The sequence below is a fragment of the Anser cygnoides genome, chromosome 3 (assembly GCF_040182565.1).
Source record: "Anser cygnoides isolate HZ-2024a breed goose chromosome 3, Taihu_goose_T2T_genome, whole genome shotgun sequence".
Classification (NCBI taxonomy): domain Eukaryota; kingdom Metazoa; phylum Chordata; class Aves; order Anseriformes; family Anatidae; genus Anser; species Anser cygnoides.
Window position 1 is genome coordinate 19,259,041 of NC_089875.1, and position 6,153 is coordinate 19,265,193.

At 51.4% G+C, this 6,153-nt stretch overlaps 1 protein-coding gene across 3 annotated transcripts in view; it reads right to left on the reverse strand.

The window, feature by feature from the left end:
* COQ8A (coenzyme Q8A) overlaps nucleotides 1–1,827 on the reverse strand; it is a 39,565-nt gene extending 37,738 nt beyond the window's left edge. Inside the window, exon 1 of one of the 3 annotated variants that reach the window (XM_048057793.2) lies at nucleotides 1,717–1,827. The gene's annotated coding sequence lies outside the window, so the exon portion shown is untranslated. Of the gene's footprint in view, nucleotides 1–1,629 lie in introns of all 3 variants that reach the window. The other 2 variants (XM_048057794.2, XM_048057795.2) reach the window with 2 other exon arrangements.
* Nucleotides 1,828–6,153: the final 4,326 nt, after the last annotated feature.

A 6,153-nucleotide genomic window follows, 5' to 3' on the forward strand; every position in this document is an offset into this window, starting at 1 on the left:
ATACGAGCTATTATTAACCTGCTCTAAATATCACAAATGAAACAACCAGAGCTGCATTGCCCAGTGCAGAATTGTCCTTGACAGCAGTGAAACAAGGCGATCAACACTCAGGTGGTAAACACGTAAGGGAATTCTCCACATCTTCTGACCTTTTCTTCTACTTATCACACCACTTTATTTTTAAAAAGGAGACACTCAGGAGGTCGCCTATTCCCCCTTCCCCCCCCCCCCCAAGTTGATTAAGACTGACCAATATACAACTGCTTATTTTAAGCATATCTTATTTAAGGCTACTAAGGTCATTGCTAACAGCAAAGAAATTCCTGCATTTTGTAAATACTTCAAGTCCTCAGGTCTAACAGCAAGCAGATGGGTAAGCACATGAGCCACAGCTAGACTTTTTTCTATCTAAGTAAAAATGAGAGATGAAGCACTTATGACATGGCACAAACGTGCAAGACAAAGTACTTATATCATGGCACAAAAATGCAAGACCCCCACACTCTCTTTAAATGACGGATACCTATCTGCTTTTAGCCTTTGACTCAGAGCAATTTCTGAACCCCTTCTGAAGTCACTGATCAATCTGCTATTGATTTTGACCATTATCTTTCTGCACCTCGTGCTAAGAATCATTTTGCATATGCTCAAGGAACATACCCAGCTTAGCGAAGCAATCTAAGGACGAGCAACCGAGGAAATAAAGGCCAAAAGTTATTAGACTAATTCTTTACAGAAAAAGTATACTGTAGGTTATTAAAATAAAAATCTTTTGTATCATTTTACATTTCTTTTTGCTTAAACGCTAAGTAAAAGTCTGCTTCGTTTTTATAAAATGCAGCTTTCTAACTTCTTTATTTTTCCATACAGCTTACTGAGAAGTTTGGATTTGCATTATCCAGAAGGACTGCAAAAAAAAAGTTCCCCACCTGCATTCTTGCTGGATGCAATCTGACCAGGGTGGGATATCAGAAATAGTGCCATTATGTAACAGTGCTGCAGAAGTTCGGATGGTCAGGAACTGCGAATACCAGCCAAACTTTTATATCTGCAGTTATTTATAGTCTGCTTGCTCAGAGCCTGTTTAGAACTATGCACCAGCCCATTAATCCCTGATGACTTTGTTACAGAGGCTCCACAAGTCCGTGAAAAGTATGATTATTCCCTCGGATACATTACCAAGGCTTGAGGTCTCATGTTATTTTTCTCCTCCTCCATTTCAGCCGCAAACAAGCTCGGGAAAGCTAATATTTATTCTATGACCATCCTCGAGCAGGAACATTCCCGGAGGAAAAGGAAAATAAGGCTAGACCAGCAAATTTATGCAGCACGGCCGAAGGCTGAGCATTTTTCCAGTGATTGCCCAGGGTAAGGCGGACACCTGGCAGACGGGCTCTGAGGGGCACAAGCCACGCGGGGCACAAGCCACGCAGGTCCCTTCCCCGTCCCTTCCCCGTCCCTTCCCCGTCCCTTCCCCGTCCCTTCCCCTTCCCTTCCCCTTCCCCTTCCCCTTCCCCTTCCCCTCTCCCCTTCCCCTCTCCCCTTCCTCCCCTTCCTCCCCTCCCTTCCCTTCCTCTCCCTTCCCTTCCCCTCCCCATCACCCCTCAGCCCGGCTCCCTCAGCGCTCACCCGGCCGCGGCCCGCCGCCCCCTCGGCCCGCTCCCCTCGGCCCGCTCCCCTCGGCCCGCTCCCGGCCGGGCCCGCGCGCCTGTTTACCTCACGAGCCGCCCCCTGCCCAGGCCCGGCCGCGAGCCCCGCCCCCGCCGCGCTCCCATTGGCTCCGCCGCTGCCCACGCCCTGCCCGCCGCGGAAGGGCCGCCGAGGAGCGTGCCGAGCCCGTGCGCCGCGCGCTCCCACCAATGGCAGGAGGGCCCGGGCGGGGCGCGGGCCAATGAGGGGCGGGGAGGGCGGTGCGCGTGGCGGCTGCAGGGGGACGTGAGGCTCGTGAGGTCCGTGCGGCGGTGGCGGTGTCGCCGCGCGAGGCGTGAGGCGCGTGTGGCACGGCCCGGCCCCGCTGTCGCCGCTCCGCGCCCGCAGCCCGCGGGCGGGCGGAGGCGGGCTGGGCTGGGCTGGGCGGGATCTGCCCGCGAGAGAGGAAAATCCCCCGTCAGGCCTGCCCTGCGGAGGGGGAGGAGGGCGGCGTGCTCAGCCCTCGCCTCACGGGGCTCGGGGGGGTGGTGGTTCCCCGCACAGGGCAGGAGTAATGGGGTTGGTTGATACCCAGAGACGGCGCGGAGGGCTGTGTGCTTAGCAGGAACCAGATAAATAATAAAATAAAGGAGCAGCACTGGTTTTGGGGGTTCTGTGTCCAAGAAGTGTTCTTTTGGACGTGAGGTGTTTTTCTAAGCATTGACTTAAAAACACTGCAGAATGCATTCCTGAAGAATTATTCCGGAAATGTAGCATCTCAAAGTAGCAACTACTACATTAAATCACATGATGGTTTGGTTTGGAAGGGACCCTCAAGAATCATCCAGTTCCAACCCCCTGCCATGGGCAGGGACACCTCCCACCAGACCAGGTTGCCCAAAGCCCCATCCAGCCTGGCCTTGAGCACCTCCAGGGATGGGGCATCCACAGCTTCAACCTTGTCCAGTGCCTTACCACCGTTGTAATAAAGAATTTCTTCTTTTTATCTAATTTAAATCTACCCTCTTTTATTTTAAAGCCATTATCCCCTGTTCTATCATTTTCCCCTGACAAAGAGTCCCTCTCCAGCTTTCTTGTAGGCCCCCTTTAGGTACTCAAAGGCTGCTATAAGGTCCCCCCAGAGCCTTCTCTTCAGGGCTTTATGTTTTTTCTCCTAATTTCTGACCTAAACCTCCCCTGGCACAACTCGAGGCCATTCCCTCTAGACCTATCAGTAGTTACCAGTGAGAAGAGGCTGACCCCCAGCTCCCCACAGCTTCCTTTCAGGCAATTGTAGAGAGCAATAAGGTCTCCTCTGAGCCTCCTCTTCTCCAGACCAAACACCCCCAGCTCCCTCAGCCGCTCCTCACAGGACTTGTGTCCCAGGCCCCTCACCAGCTTCGTAGCCCTTCTCTGGGCACGCTCCAGGGCCTCGATGTCCTTCTTGTAGCGAGGGGCCCAAAGCTGAACACAGCACTTGAGGTGCGGCCTCACCAGAGCCAAGTACAGGGGGACGATCACCTCCCTGCTCCTGCTGGCTACACTATTTCTAATACAGGCCAGGATGCCGTTGGCCTTCTTGGCCACCTGGGCACACTGCCAGCTCATGTTCAGGTGAGCATCAACCAGCACCCCCAGATCCTTTTCCTCTGCACAGCTTTCCAGCCACTCTGCCCCAGGGCTGTAGCACTGCATGGGGTTGTTGTGGCCAAAGTGCAGGACCTGGCACTTGGCCATGTTGAACCTCATCCCATTCGCCTCTGCCCATCGACCCATCCTGTCCAGGTCCCTCTGCAGGGCCTTCCTACCCTCCAGCAGATCAACACTTCCCCCCCCAACTTGGTGTTGTCTGCAAACTTACTGAGGGTGCACTCAATTCCCTCGTCCAAGTTATTAATAAAGATATTAAAGAGGATGGGCCCCAACATCGACCCCTGGGGAGCACCACAGGTGACCGGTTGCCTGCTGGATTTCACTCCGTTCACCACCACTCTCTGGGCCCGGCCATCCAGCCAGTTTTTACCCCAGCAAAGAGCGTACCTGCCCAAGCCATGGCCTGCCAGCTTCTCCAGGAGAATACTGTGGGAGACCGTGTCAAAGGCCTTGCTGAAGAGACTACGTCAACAGGCTTTCCCTCATCCACCAGGTGGGTCACCCAGTCATAGAAGGAGATGAGGTTGGTCAGGCAGGACTTGCCTTTCATGAACCTGTGCTGACTGGGCCTGATCCCCTGGTTGTCCCACATATGCTGTGTGATTGCACTCAAGATGAGCTGTTCCATCACCTTTCCTGGCATCGAGGTCAGGCTGACAGGCCTGTAGTTCCCCGGGTCCTCCTTATGGCCCTTCTTATAGATGGGCGTCACCTTAGCAAGTCTCCAGCCATCTGGGACCTCTCCGGATGACCGTGAGCGCTGACAGATGATGGAAAGCACCCCAGCAATCACATCCGCCAACTCCCTCAGCACCCTTGGGTGGATCCCATCTGGCCCCATGGACTTGTGACAGTCCAGGTGGAGCAGCAGGTCTCTAACTGTTTCCACCTGAATTGTGGGGGGGTTTCTTCTGCTTTGGTAAGCACATGCTTCAACAACTTTCCTGACTGAAAAATAATACAATGCATTCTTTATGATGTATTTGCTGCAAGGCTGCATTAGTGCAGAAGTATATTTGGACAAGGTTTAAGGATTAAATAGTTCATTTATTCTTACAATATAATAGTTTGTTTATTCTCATAAATGCCCTCTAGTCATAGCATAACTTACAGGACTAATGAACAAACAGCCCTGAGCTTTGATTTCAGCCATGTTAATTGCTTGTTTTGTCCAACGTTTTTAGCTAACTAGTAGTCTGAAGTAAGTACTTAAATCCACACTGAAGGACCTACTTCAAAGCTGGTTGGAGGTGCAGGTTTTGTGAAGTTGTAAAGGACACTGGATCAATGGTCTGCTACAAATGTGTATAGGGGTTCAGCTCTACAGCTGGTGAATATTACTGTTGATCTGCTAGTTCCAAACTTCCCTGCTCTATATAGTGGGACAATTATATCCCTTACCTTCATCTGTTGACACCAAAGGTGATTTGCTAAATTTGAACTTAAAAGGTTAAGAAAAAATTCCCCAAGGAAGACACATTTTTACTTCATTGCCATGGCACAGACCATGCATAGACACAATATATCTGAAATGGAAAGGCCAAACATGAGACTTTCTTGTCTGAGAACTGGATGAAGACTGGATGTGTTAGGTGATGCAAAAATGTGGCTTTAACAAGGTACTAGCCTCAAAAAGTTTTGTCTAAAATATGTAGTCAATACTGACATTTCCAGGAATCTATGCAAATTAACTATTAAATTTGTGGTTAAGTCCATACTTTTTTTTCTAAAAGAAAGGTAATCTTTACCTTCCTCAGAAAAGAGATATATTTGAGATGTCTTTCTTTGAGGACGCTCTTTTATCTAGAGATGTACTGAATTTGCACGCCAGTTCTAAGTTCCTTTGTAATGCCACCTAACTTGCGTCAGGTCAGCATTAATTGTGAAATATGTCTTACTCACTGTGCTGAGCATGGAGAATTCCACGCATTTCTGCATGAGCATGCTGTCATAATTTGAGATGTAGGCAGAACAAGCAAGGGATAAAGCTCTTCCAATCTTTCAAAGACAGGCCTGGCTGGTTCACTTTATTCCCGTGTGGTAAACCATTCTTCCTGCTGCTGTTTAATTTGCATCTGTGTTGGGTTTATATGACAAGTTTTAGTAGCAGGGGTCTGCAAGGGTGGCCTCTGAGAGAAGAGTCCAGAAGCTGCCTTGTGTCAAAGCTGACTCCAGACGGCTCCAAAAGGGACCCACCACTGTTCAGAGCCGACCCAATGAGTGACATTGGTTGTGCCTCTGTGAGAGCAGATTTAAGAAAGAGAAAAATAACTGCTGCACTCCAGCATCTGAGAGAGAGAGAGCAGTGAGAAACAGTCCTGCATACACCAAGATAAGTTAAGATGGAGGGCAGGAGGTGCTCCAGGCACGCAGCAGCAGTTCCCCTGTGGGCTGTGGAGAGGCCCCTGGTGGAGCAGGCTGTCCCCCTGCAGCCCACGGGTCCCACACGGAGCAGATCTCCACGCTGCAGCCCGTGGAGGAGCCCCCGGTGGAGCAGGTGGATGTGGCCTGGAGGAGGCTGCAGCCCATGGAGAGCCCCTGCAGGAGCAGGCCCTGGTCTGGAGCTGCAGCCCGTGGAGAGGAGCCCACGCAGGAGCAGGGGGTCTGGGGGGAGCTGCCGCCCGTGGGGGACCCGTGCTGGAGCAGTTTGCTCCTGGGGGATGGACCCCGTGGTACGGAGCCGTGTGGGAGCAGTTCTTGAAGTGCTGCTGCCTGGGGGAAGCCCACGGAGGATCAGTTCAGGAAGGAAGCCTAGGCCACACCATTCTGGTTTTGTGCCCTTCACCAGAAGATTGTAGATAAAACAGCAGAGACCCCCGCTTCATCTGTGCTTTGAATCAACTGTCGGAGTTTCTGTAGGAGCTGATCTGC